The sequence below is a fragment of the Microcaecilia unicolor genome, chromosome 6 (assembly GCF_901765095.1).
Source record: "Microcaecilia unicolor chromosome 6, aMicUni1.1, whole genome shotgun sequence".
NCBI lineage: Eukaryota > Metazoa > Chordata > Amphibia > Gymnophiona > Siphonopidae > Microcaecilia > Microcaecilia unicolor.
In genome coordinates, this window is record NC_044036.1 from 44,406,103 (window position 1) to 44,420,474 (window position 14,372).

Sequence of the window (14,372 nt, forward strand, 5' to 3'; positions counted from 1 at the left end):
AGGACATGAAATGAGATTGAAGGGGGGCAGACTCAGGAAAGATGTCAGGAAGTATTTCTTCACAGAGAGGGTGGTGAACGCTTGGAATGCCCTCCCGCGGGAGGTGGTGGAGATGAAAACGGTAACGGAATTCAAACAAGCGTGGGATAGGCATAAAGGAATCCTGTGCAGAAGGAATGGATCCACAGAAGCTTAGCTGAAATTGGGTGGCGAGGTGAAGAGGGGTTGGTGGTTGAGAGGATAGGGGAGGGCAGACTTATACGGGGTCTGTGCCGGAGCCGGGGATGGGAGGCGGGAAATACTGCTGGACAGACTTATACGGTCTGTGCCCTGAAAAAGACAGGTACAAATCAAGGTAAGGTATACACATATGAGTTTATCGTGGGCAGACTAGATGGACTGTGCAGGTCTTTTTCTGCCGTCATCTACTACTACTTTGACACAGTTCCTTGTAGGATGCTTTTGAATAAACTTCAGGAGAACAATACAAACCAGAGTGAAAGTAGAAATATTTTTATTAAAATCAATTGTGCGTTGTCACATTTCACCTCCCAGAGGCTGTGTCAGGGGCTTACCATTTCACTATCAGGGACCCTAAAGGCATATACACCTGCTAGCAGCTGAAACAAACACTACAGCAATAAATTGCAATTGCCAAAAGCATTAAATGCTTCATCCTTTCACAAATTCCCACCAATCACAGGACATCTGGTTTAGGCCAGCATCATCCATTCTATTTCAGCATTTAACCCCGTAGGACTGTTTCGTCCCTTAAAATTCAATCATTTATCAGGGTGATTGGTGAGAATTTGTCAGCTGATATATAAATTTGCTTGCAGAAAATGCAGCTGCCATCTTGGCTGGATTAACCTGAGTTGGCAAGATGTGCAGTGGCGAGTGATAGGTAGGAGATATTGTAAGGTTGATTTGTGAGCACATGAAGTATAATTGTTGGGACTGTTTTTGATTTTGTTTTCCTATTTTAGGGGACATCCTTGTTAAAGTTTTCACGTGAAACATATGCCGTGATGGATAATAAGTGCCCCTTTGCTGACAAATTATAAACAGGGTCAGCTTTTGAAGATGAGTACAAATTAATATATTTGTTATAAACATTAAAAGGCAGGATGGACCAATGATAATATGGGTGTATAAATTGTGGTGTGAACTTCCAAGCCACAACGTGATGCCGCTGAGGTCCTTGTTAGACATATTTACTTGCATGTGTTAAATATTTGTTGCAGAGAACTCTTGCGAATACTATGTCTGGTTTTGTGTTATTATTTTGTTGAAGATAGCCAGATCGTAAAGAATTATTTGCCATATTTTAAGGTCTTTGATGTAAAACTATGGCTCAAGATCAAGGAGCATTTGTGGGTTACTTGGAGGAACAACTTCAATTTTACAGAGACCCACTTTCTTGGATGGAGATGATGAACCCACCATACAGGACACCTGCATAGAAAGAATTTGTATAAATGAGCAGTTCGTGTGGAACTACATAGAAGTGTCTTGATACAATATTTAAAGAAATCTATGATCCCTGAAGGATTATGGATAGTAGAAGAACCAAAGACTCATCTCTGATAAAATATTTATGAATAAATGGAGATAATGATCCTGAATCGCTGTAGTCAGGACTTAATGATACTGTTGTCTGAAATCACAACAGTGATTGAGGGTGAATTGAAAGCAAAAGTCATAGCGATGGAAGCAGAGTTACAAAATAAGTTTGTCAATGACTACACAAAACATATAGCAGAAAAATGACAATTCAAAAATGTAGCGAACAAATTCATCAAACTGGAAATTTAAATATTTAAACGTGACAAAAATGATTACTAACTTGACCGTGTGTATTTATGGGTACAAGATAAGCAACCTCAAAATAAAAAGAAAAAAGTTGCCTTTTAGGGGTCCTCTAGGGACTTGGATGAAGGGAGTGGTGAACAGAGTGAGTCTTATACAACTGCAGCAAACCGACAAATAAGTGATGGGGTGTAATCGAGGAAGAAAGAAACCAAAAGACCAGGATGTACAAGGAGGGAAAATGGGGGCACGAACCGGGATGAATCGGTGATGCCCATAATAAATTTGTCTAAGAAGTGTTTGACAAATGAACAAATGGCAACTTTGGCTCTTGGTTTAAGTTTTGTACCAACTACAGTCTATGATCCTTTTAAATTACGCATTGCATTTTTTCAATTTTTGAGGAAGTAGCATTTGAAGATATATTTCATGGAAAATCCCCCTACATCTGATATTTCAATGTCATTTAAGAGCCCATTGGTATCCCGCTCGTGCAATGGATCTGGTTATTTCCCACATTTAAAGATCTGGTATTTAAGAATCTTGTTAGTCTTGAACTGCAGAAAGAAATTGTACACTGGGCTAGCAATATGACTAGGGAAAAAGCAATAGGATTAAAGCAATTAAGAACATCATCTATGCTATTCGTTGTACGTACAGATAAAGGGGATTACCATGCTGAAGCTGTGAAAGAATTATCAGATGAACATATGTATAAGAAATTGGATGTTGATCCTGTGCATGAATTAAAAGCAGAAATTAAAGAGATTGTATCAATGCAGTTGAAGAAGGGGATGTTATTTATTTAGTTACTTGTTAATTAGGATTTATTTACCGCCTTTTTGAAGGAATTCACTCAAGGTGGTGCATGGCAATAAGTCAAACATAGGCAACAGACAATTACTGTGATGTCCTCTGCACTGACCACTAGGCTGCCCCTCTGCACTGTTGGGATGTCTCTGTGGCCAGTTCATTAGGAATCAGGGTTGTACCTGATATTTGTATGTGATTCAGCCCCAAATACATTCAGATTTGAATATGAATAATTCAGGGCTGTACTGTGCTAAATCCTACTGAAATAAACACTTGATCTCTGATTTCACGTTGCTTCTTTTATTTATGTTAAAGCTCAATGTCCATAAAACAAACTCCCTGAGTTAGATTACTCACCCTACATTCAATGTTGATATGCGGACTTGGGGATGCAAATTTGTTGCAACTGTTTCAAACGTTGTTTGTTGCACTGTGGTCAACTGACTAGAAATGTTTTATGTATTGAATTCCAGTACAAATTTCTTCTGGCTGGATTAACCTGAGTCGGTAAGATGTGCAGTAGCGAATGATAGGTCGGAGATATTGTAAGGTTAATTTGTGTGCATGTGAAGTATAATTGCTGGGATCATTTTAAATTTTGTTTTCTTATTTTAGGAGGCATCCTTGATAAAGCTTTTGAGCAAAACATGTGCCATGTTGGATAATGAGCACCCCTATGCCGACAAATTATAAAAAGTCAGCTTTTGAAGATTAGTACAAATTAACACATTTGTTATTCAACAATTTATAAACGCTAAATGTATTGGAGGCAGGGTGCACCGATTATGTATAAATTGATGTGGTATAACCTTCCAAGCTACAATGTGATACTGCTAAGATCCTTGTTAAACACATATACTTGCAAGTGTTAAAAAATTTGTTTGGAGAGAACTCCTGCAAATACTATGTCTAGTTTTGTTATTATTTTTGTATATTTTTCAAACCGGTCCATTGGCTCTGTGCAGATGGGACAAGCTGCAACTGCAGCAGTTGTTACACTCTTTCCCTTCCAAAGAAAATGATGTGCTTTACTTACAAACAATTAACATTATTTATTTATTTATTTAGATATTGCTCACACCTTTTTTCAGCAGTAGCTCAAAGTGAGTTACACTCAGGTAGTAACATAGTAGATGACGGCAGAAAAAGACCTGCACGGTCCATCCAGTCTGCCCAACAAGATAGCTCATATGTGCTACTTTTTGTGTATACCTTACCTTGATTTGTACCTGTCCTTGTCAGGGCACAGACCGTAGAAGACTGCCCAGCAATAGCCCTGCCTCCCAACCACCAGCCCCGCCTCCTACCACCAGTTCTGGCACAGACGGTATAAGTCTGCCCAGCACTATCCCCGCCTCCCAACCACCAGACCCGCCTCATGTCTAATAAATCTTTTGTACACACATAAATGGATGTGGAGTCACTCAACTCTTTACCAGAACATAAAGTTTAAAACAAAGACCCACTAGTGTAACAAAAAATATGTGGAAGTATGGCATGTTACACTGTGAAGAAGGAAAAAGCCTCAAAGATCTCCACACCTATAGAGCTAGAAGCGATCTAAATGATCAATTCCTCATCATTGGCTGAAAAAAAAAAAAAAAACCTTCCTCACTATTTGTCAAAAACTGGAACTAAACACTCAAAAAGACAAATTTCATATTTCAAAAGGTTCAACACATGCCAAACTCAACAATACATTCACTCAAGGTGTCAGAGGCTGTCACCAAATATTTTCCATATGAAATAGGAAAACAAACTTTGAGTACTTAGTTAAAAATGTCATCAGTCCTGGAGTAATTTCCAAAGCTCAAATGACCCCATGGACGGACCAACATTGGCCAGCATTTCACTAGCGCTCCAATAGGCAATGCTGCTTCAGGGTCCTGACCATGTGAGGGAAAAGCATACATCAACTCCTGAGGGGGGAGGGGGAGGGAAGGAAGAGCAAGACCACCTGCATTTCTGCCTTCATCGGCAACATCCAGAGTGAGAGCTGTCTGCCATCAAGTCAGGTTCTATCTGTTGCTTCTCTGCCTTGGGGAGTTAGAAGTCCTAATTAGTTCAGGACTAGGGCATGTGTGTGCATTCTCTGCCCTGCCTTGACAAGTGCATAAATGCTCAGTTCTTTACCATCATTTTGGGCATATTACCATAAGTACATCATTTCTGATTTATACTGTTTTACTGCTACCAAATAATAAAATTTATTTTTCTGTAACATCTGAGTCTTGTGTCTTTATCAATACTTTAGGCTATAAGAACTTGGATCTGACCTCAGTGAGATATCTCATTTGAGCCAGAGTTCTACCATTCATATTTTTCCCATCTGTCATTCGTCCCCTGCACGCCAGCTGGACCTCTACCTGAGGCTAGGTAACTGTAGCTTTAGCCCTACAGGTCCACCCTGGAGGGTCAATAAAAAGATCTAGGTGTCATTGTAGACAATACATAAATCTTCTGTCCAGTGTGCACTGGTGTCCAAAAAAGCAAACAGGATGCTAAGAATTATTAGGCAAGGCATGGTAAATAAGACCGAGAATACTATCATGCCTCTGTATCGCTCCATGGTACGACCTCACCTTGAGTATTGCATTCAGTAGTCTAGTTAAGATATCTCATAAAAAGATATAGTGGAATTAGAAATGGACCAAAATGATAAAGGGGATGGAACTCCTCTTATATGAAGAAAGGCTAAAGAGATTAGGACTTTTCAGCTTGGAAAAGAGACAGCTGAGGGGAGACATTATTGTGATCTACAACATCTTGAGTGGTGTGGAACAAGGAGAAGTGAATCAATTTTTACTCTTTCAAAAAGTACGACGACTAGGGGACACTCAAATGAAGCTCAATGAAAATACTTTTAAACATAAATAAGAGGAAATATTTTTTTCACTCAATGAATAGTTAAGCTTTGGAACACGTTGCCAGAGGATTTGGCAACAGCGGTTAGCATGTCTAGGTTTAAAAAGGATTGGACAAGTTCCAGGAGGAAAAGTCCATAGTCTGCTATTGAGACAGACATGAGGAAGCTGCTGCTTGCCCTGGGATTATAGAACTGTAAATAGAAAACACTAGCCTATGCTCAATTTAACAATTGTTTATTGATATAGAACATACAAGGCTTAATGGCAAACCAGGTATGTTCTAAATTCTGGACAGAGGCCAGTTCCTTATAAAGGAAATTTGGCATCTTGAACACAAAAGGGTCAAAAGAATACATTAAAATATTTATTATTACAGGAGCATAGGTTAGTTTTACTGAGGTTTATCATCTCTGAGACAGTCTCCTTCACCTCTTGACCATCAGATTATCCAATATATTGGAGTCATAAATTGCTCCTAAGTTTAGATACACACAGCTTACAATGTTTTTCCATTCCTAAAGGTCTCTAGGCAGTGGTGTGCTGGTAAATTTTTAACAACAGGCTCTCTCCCCGGTCCACCTCAGTGCCCCCCCGTCCACCTCTGCGCCCCCCCCCCCCCCCCAAATTGCAGCGCTGGCTATAGCGGGGGAGGGGGACAATGCATTACCCTCTCCAGGAAAAAAATTAAATGATCCCAGGTTCCAATCTAATTCATGTTTAATGTGGGATAAAATGCCATAAATAAGTAAATAAATATAAACTTTTAATGTTGAGCACCTGATTCTCAAAGTGAACATATTCCAAACACTATAATGAAAATAAAATGCTTTTTTTCTACCTTTGTTGTCTGGTGACTGTTTTTTTGATCATGCTGGCCCAGTATCCGATTCTGCTGCTATCTGTCCTCTTAACTCCATTTCCAGGGCTTCCTTTCCATTTATTTCTTTCCTCCTTTCTTCTTCATTTCTGGTTCTCAGCTTCTGCCTATTTTCTTCATCCATGTGCAGTTTTTCTCCTCTCTTTCTTTTCCCTCATCTCTTCTCCTTCCTCACTTTTCTCTCCCCTCCATCCATGTCCAGCATTTCTTCTCTCTCCCCTCCTCTCCCCTGCCCTGCATGCACCCATGTCCAGCAGTGACCCTCCTCTCCCATGCCCTGCATGCACCCATACCCAGCGACCCTCCTCTGCCCTGCCCTGCATGCACCCAGATGTCTAGCAGTGACCCTCCTCTCCCCTGCATGCACCCATGTGCAGCAGTGACCCTCCTTTCCCCTGCCCTGCATGCACCCATGTCCAGCAGTGACCCTCCTCCTCTCCCCTGCCCTGCATGCACCCATGTCCAGCAGTGACCCTCCTCTCCCCTGCCCTGCATGCACCCATACCCAGCGACCCTCCTCTGCCCTGCCCTGCATGCACCCAGATGTCCAGCAGTGACCCTCCTCTCCCCTGCCCTGCATGCACCCATGTCCAGCGACCCCCTCCATCCACCCATGCCCAGCAGCGACTCTCTTTTCCCCCCTGCCACCCCCTCCCAAGCTGTTTTATGAAATTCTTCTTCTCCTCCCTCCCTCCCATCCTCCCGATCCGGTCTCTCACTGCGCGCCCGCTTGTTTTTTAAATTCTTGGCTTCCAGCGCCGAGTCGCCGACTGTCTGAGTCCTCCCTTGCCGATTCGCGCTTCAAAATGGCCGCCGAGACTTCAGCCGAAGTCTCGCGAGGCCGCCTCTGGAAGTCTCGGCGGCCCTTTTTAAAGTGCAAATCGGCAAGGGAGGACTCAGGACAGTCGGCGACTCGGCGCTGGAAGACAAAAATTTAAAAAACAAGCGGGAGGTGAGGCGGATCCGAAGGGAGGGAGGAGAGCCAGAGCCGGCTCGCTATTTGCAACAACCGGCTCGCAAGCCGGAAGAAAATTTAACAACCGGCTCTTGCGAGCCGGTGCGAGCCGGCTCCAGCACACCACTGTCTCTAGGTCACTTAACACTCTGATCACTCTGTTCCGTAATACACATTCAGAAAGTGGTCATGTTTACTAAATTCTAACCTACTATTAAAATATATTTCTAAGGTAGAATATTTTCCACAATTCCCCTCTGGTCCGTACTCTCACTAAAGAGAGTTATGGACCCATTAAAAATTTGTCATCCTCAAATTCAGTATCAACGGCTAGTTCTGGTTACATCACATTATGGGACTAAACTGCAGCATACACTTGAGGTGCTATAAGGACAGAAAGACACTGGCAACAGCAGATTCTGTTGTTTCTGAATCCGGGTAGTAGGAGGAGGGGTGGTTCCTGGTGCAGGAATATGGAATTTCTGATGAAGGGATAACATATACCACCCCAATTTGGAGGTAATTTTGTGTAGGCCTTATTACCACACACAAAATAATGCCCTGCCAATGCTTCGAGTCCTTTAGAAAAATGCCAATTAGGAACAGGGGGTTCATAAGTTAGGTGGTAAACCGGAGCTATAATATACACCAATAACAATAAAATAATAAAAGTAAAAGCATGCACCACAAAGGACCTCTTGTATCACTCCATGGTGCGACCACGCCTCTAATACTGTGTGCATTATTAAAATGGACTTGGGGAAAATCCACTGCTTATTTCTAGGATAAGCAGCATAAAATGTATTGTACTGTTTTGGGATCTTGCCAGGTACTTGTAACCTGGATTGGCCACTTTTGGAAACAGGATGCTGGGCTTGATGGACCTTTGGTCTGTCCCAGTATGGCCATACTTATGTAAACAAGCAGGGGAGTACAGGATTCTACCCTTTGTGTAAGGAAGCAGTCGGACTGTGGCAGTAGCAGGGTGCTCAGAGGCAAATATGTAGCAGGCAAGGACAACAATATGGTGGACAGGCTGACCAGGGTGATGCAACTGCATGAGTGGTCCCTGCACATGAGCATTGCCCAAAAGATCTGAGAGTGGGGCACTTCCTTGTTGGATCTCTTCACCATACATCTCAACAATAGGGGCCCCCAGTACTGTTCTTAGCTCAGGTCACACAGCAGACTACTGTCAGATGCCGTTCTCTTGAACTGGGGGATGGGCCTTCTATACAAGTATTCTCCCATCCTTCTGATTGCGAAGACTCTGCTGAAACTCAAACAGGACTGAGGCACCATGATCTTCATTGCACCTCACTGGCCATAGAGATATGGTTTCCTCTTCTTGAGTTATCCTCCAAAGAAACTTGAAGTGTTTTCCAACCCTCATCAGCTGGAATGAGGGGTCTCTCTGCAAGCCTTAGCCTTCTATCTAGAGTGGACTAAAGCCTATACACAGTCTGCCCAGCTTTTTGGTTTCTTTTGACCCAAACAGGATGGGGGCAGCCATGAGTAAACACATTCTATCCAACTGGCTAGCAGACCATCTCCTTCACTTAGGCCCAGGCTGGGCTGAATCTGGAGGGTCATATCTCAGCTCAAAAGGTCAGAGTCATAGCAGCATTGATAACCCACTTGAGATCAGCCTCCATTGTGGAGCTTTGCAGAGCTGTAATGTGATTTTTGGTCCATACATTCACATCTCACTACTGCCTAGAACAGAATTTCCAACGTAACAACCAGTCTGGTCAGACAGTTCTGCACAATTTGTTTGGAGTCTAGAATCCAACTTCACCCTCATAGGCCCATTTCTTTTCCAGGCTGCGCCTTCATAACATATGTTATTAGTTCATATTGGCCTTGCTGTTACAAGTCCCTATTGACCACTGTTTTTGGTGACCCTGGTAGCTAGGGATTCCCACATGCGAAAACTGCATGTCTTGCTTGTCCTTGGAGAAAGCGAGGTTACGCACTTTTAACAGGTATTCCCTGAGAACAGGACATATGTTTTCACATACCCCCCCCCCCCCCCTGTGGGTCCAATGCAAATTAAGCAGGTGGGAAGCAATGCACATATGCACATTTGAGCCTGCAAAAGCCTCTAGAAGATAAGAGAATGCTGGGCAGAATTCATAATGGATTCTGTGGATGACATCACCCACATGTGAGAACATATGTCCTACAGTCCTTGGAGACCACCTGCTACAAATGAGTAACTTAGCTTATTAGATGGCCAGGCTGTACTTTTGAGGAATTGGGAACCCTTCCCCATGTGCATACATACAAATGGTTAATTTACTGTCTTGTTTTCTCTTTCACTTTAGTGATGTCCTCCTTTCACTTTTGCAACCTGCTAGTGAGCGTGAAAATGTTTTTTTCCTTAAATGTCGACATTTATTCTTCAATCAAAATTTTGTTTCCTGTAAATCCAATCCAAATGCTTTTTAATGAGTACGATGCTGTCTCACTCACCCATCTTTAGCAACAAGCTGTTTGCAGTCAGAATTTGCACAACACGTTAATTTTGATGGTAACTTGTTAAAAGCTTAGGCGGCAATTCTATAAATTAGTGTCTCGGTCTAGGCATCCCAAGGCTGTGCGCTTAACACCAATTCTATAATGGCATATTAGTAACAAAATTCCATCATAGTGTAGGTCAGCATTGGCGTGTCCATGCTTGATTAATTAAAATACTTATGCTTGCCATTGATATGCCTAATATGGAAAGATAAGCACGCCAAGTTATAACCTGCAGTAGGTGCACCAAGTGATGTATAATTTATAGCATTCGATAAACTACAGTGATAACTCGGTTTTCGTCGATAATCCGTCCGAAAACAATCGTCGAGATCCAAAAACGACGAAAACCGAGGCAATTATTTCTGAGCAGGAGACTGTGTGCGTCGCCCTTTGTTTTTGCAAAATTAGCAGCGAGGTCAGTGGGCACGCCAACGAAATCCGAGGCAACCGACGAAATCTGAAACAAATTTTTCGCGGAAAAAAAAGACGAAAACCGAAACCAACGAAAACCGAGGTATTACTGTATGTGCAAAACAGAGTCATGCCCACATCCTGCCCGTATGTATCCCCCCCTTGTAGATTGGCACTATGGCACTTAAATGCTACCTTATAGAATAGCACCTAGGGCACACAGGCACCTGTCAATGGCGCCTTTGACGTGTGTAAGCAACGTGTATCTCTAGGCACCAGTTTATAGAATTGGCATATTGTTTTGACCAAGTAATCAAGTTTTATAAATATATGTCAATCTAATCACTCCTCCGCCAAATGTATCAAAGCAATGCCCTGAGCATGCATGGAAGGATACTTCAAGAAAGTTTTCAGGGGAAAAAAGGCGTTTATTTAAAAATCAGTACAAATACATGTAGGCATAATAAAATTCCTTGTTGCCGCCACTTACATTATAAACTAGCAGAGCCATCCAAAACCAAGGTTACTTTATTTCTCACACAAAACTTACTATTCTGCACATTGCAATTATTTAGAAAAAATTGTAACATGGTTAATAGTGTAAAATATAACATTTGTCTCAATTTTATTTGTTCATCCTGGCTACTGCAGACAACCAGAGCAAATGCATAATACAAAAAAAAAAAAAAGGTGTTCCTTACAGACAAAAATAAACTTTGCAAATCTTTTACAGTAACATCTCCACAGGAGATTGCTTAAACATCTCCCATATTCATAAGCTTTTCTTTCTAAATGTCTTTCACTCACATCATCAACATAACCGAAGCAAAGGAAGGCACCTAACATACAGCAGGGCTCATTTACCTCAGAAGGAATCAACACTCCTCGACTAAACCAACATAGTCCTGTGAATCACAGTACAGTATTACACACAACATAAATGATCCCAAAGCAAGTCTTTCACCCACCATGAAAATAAAGCCATCGCCTTATTGTTCACATTTCAGCATTATAGCATTTGCTCTTGACGAATGTTTACAGATAGAGAAGTGAAATCTGTAATGTCAAACCAGGACCACACCATGGTCTGTGTGTGACCCAGTTACAAAAAGCACATTAAAGTTTGCACTTTGATGCATCCTGAGCAAATCTGAACTTCCTACCCCTCCCCCAATTAAGCAAACTACACTGATGTTTGGGGGGAGGGGAAGCAAAGAGGAGAAAAAGGTGCTGCACCAGAGGTTTGGACACTGGGGTAGGTGGTCTGCAATACTGGAGGAAGGTAGTACGTGTATGTTGCCCCTAGAGCAGTGGTTCCCAAACCTGTCTTGGGGGCTCCGCAAGCCAGTCAGGTTTTCAGGATATCCGTAATGAATATTCACGAGAGATCTGCATGCAGAGGAGGCAGTATACGTAAATCTTTCTCATATTCATTATGGATATCCTGAAAACCTGACTGGCTGGGGAGCCCCCAGGATAGGTTTGGGAACCATCACCCTAGAGCTAAAGACGACGTTTGGAAATTTTGTGTACTTTGTGAAGTACACCTTTCCAAACTTGTTTTCCTAGCTGTGACAACCCCAATACAGAAGCCTTCATCCCATGCAAACCCACTAAGACAGTGAGCTCATTATGTGCAAAACCTTTGAAGTTTGTGGGAATGGTGGGCATGTAGTGAAGTTGGCCATGATGTTATCGCACATAAGAGGTTACCACCACAGCAGATAACTGAATCTGCATTAACCACCCCTTTAAAGCTATAGGCAACAGTATCATCATGCATGTGAATTGCCAGATTTACAGTTAGCATGCAGAATGCATGTAAATTATCAACAGCAGACAAAATAGAGGAAAAAAAACTCCCCAGACAACCTTGGAAGTCCAAATGGGCTAAAGCACTGGATATCCTTTTTGATAAGTGCATTATTTGTACTTTCATTGCACTGGTATTTATACATTTGAAAATATATATGGGAAAGTTTTGTTTTGCGGAATGGCTTTAGATACAATATTTTTCTAGCTTTAGTAGCATTTATTAAAGAAAAGTTTTGCTAGGAACTGGAGGTATGACAAGTGATTAAAAACTGAGAAGGGTCTCTAGCTTGAAACAGCTGGGTGCTGTAAGAGGCTCTAAGATCATTCTTATTATGATTCCGATGTCATTTCCTCCATATTTTAATCACGTTTAGATGTCGTTACTTTAATTACTTGATATTTTCCATTATCGGATACACTATTCTCATCTTGAGTTGTCTCCCTTGTTGAGTGATCATGAACTATTCTGTAAAATGGCACCTAAATGCAATGGAATATAATTTTAATATGGACATACAAGTAGACTTGCATCTGGACAGAGCACGGGTGGAAAATACTACAGTATGTGTGTGTGTTATAATGTAGGTATGCACACTGAATTCAGATCTATCTATGGCTGAGCTAGATGCTTCTGCCTAAAATACAGGTTCCTATAATACCCCAGGAGGCTGGTATTGTAACAGAAAGCTGGTGTCTATTTTTCAATAGAACAGGTTCCAGCTCAGCATCACTTTACAGACTTGTTCTCCACGAGTGTAAAACGAGAATTAAGGTGCATCAGCTCTTAACCCGCATTGAAACCTAATGCAGTTCAGTCCCTATATCTCACCACCCTTTTTATGTGATGGCAGACATATTATACACAAGTTTAACAGCATTTCTGACATCACGTTGCTGCTAGACAAATTCCACCTTCAAACCCTGCTAGTAACCTGGATATTTTATTTACCAGTATTGTACAAATCAGAAATGAAGCCTTAAAATCTGCTGGATAGTAAGATACTATGCTATGAGCTAACATTCAACTCGTATCTTTGCTCGCTATTTTTAGTCTATGCAAATCATTTTGTCAGTGCAGATGCTAAGAACTGCATTCAACCCTCTCCACATTGTTTCTATGTAATACAAATGAAATCATCAACAGTGTGACCTGCCACAATGATCCAGCTATACTTTTGACAAGCTAGGTTGTAATTGGACCCACAATAGCGTTGAACCAAAGTATGCTCAAAACAGCAGCTCACGCAACAGGAAGGGAGATCTAAAAATGTAAAATTAGAGCCGGTTCAACCACGACAGATTACACAGTAGAAGACGGCAGATAAAGACCTGTTTGGTCCATTTATGCACATTGTTACAGAACTCGATCAGCACCTAAGGGGTCCTTTTAAGAAGCTGCAGCAAAAGGCAGGTTTTTTTTGCCAATTGAAGCACTTGCTACTTGTCAATTTCAGGTGGGAGCACTTACCGCCACCCACTGAGGTGGCGGTAAGGGCTCCCAAACTACCCCAGTGGTAACCGAGCAGTGTGCGGTACTGCCCAATTACCGCCAGGTACACATCGGCACTGCAAAAACTAAAATATTTTTGAAGCACCGGAAATGGTTCGCTCTGGGGGTGGGAACTACCGCTAGGCTGCTGTGATAGCCTGATGATACTTCCCTTTTAGCGAGCGATAAGCCAACTGTTTATATGGGACATGCAGGTTATGAACCATAAAATAACTTTACAGCTGTAACTGAGAATTATGAGCAAAGCCTCTATGAACAGGCTACGAACAAGAGTCACTGAGAAGCTAAATAATAAGAAATTATAAGAATTATACAGAATGTGAATCTCATGTCAGCCTGCCCTTCTGTTGGAGACACAGGCAGATATGGAGTCATAACAAAGATATGTGTAGTAGGAGAATACTATAATCTAAGAGGGAAAATTTGCTGTTGACCATGAAAGCAGATAATGAAGGAGACATAACTTTAGTTGCTGGGAAGATGGTTACTGCTTACTGCTGCTTAGTAAAAGGGCCCCTTAGGTGCCAGCATTTACATCTGCTTTCAGCAGGCATAGATTTTACGCTTAGCGCAATTCTGTAAAGGACACTGATTCTTTATAGAACAGTGCTCAGCACGACCAGTGGTCGTCATCTAGGACTGAAGGATTTTTTTTTTTTTGAGAGAGTATGGAGGAGGGGGGCAAAGAACAGCTGAAGTTAAAACAATAGGCCTTAAAATTCATAACAACTCAAGAACCGCTTTTACCTGCAAAGGTAACTATGCCACATACCAGTGTAAACTTTTCTCAAT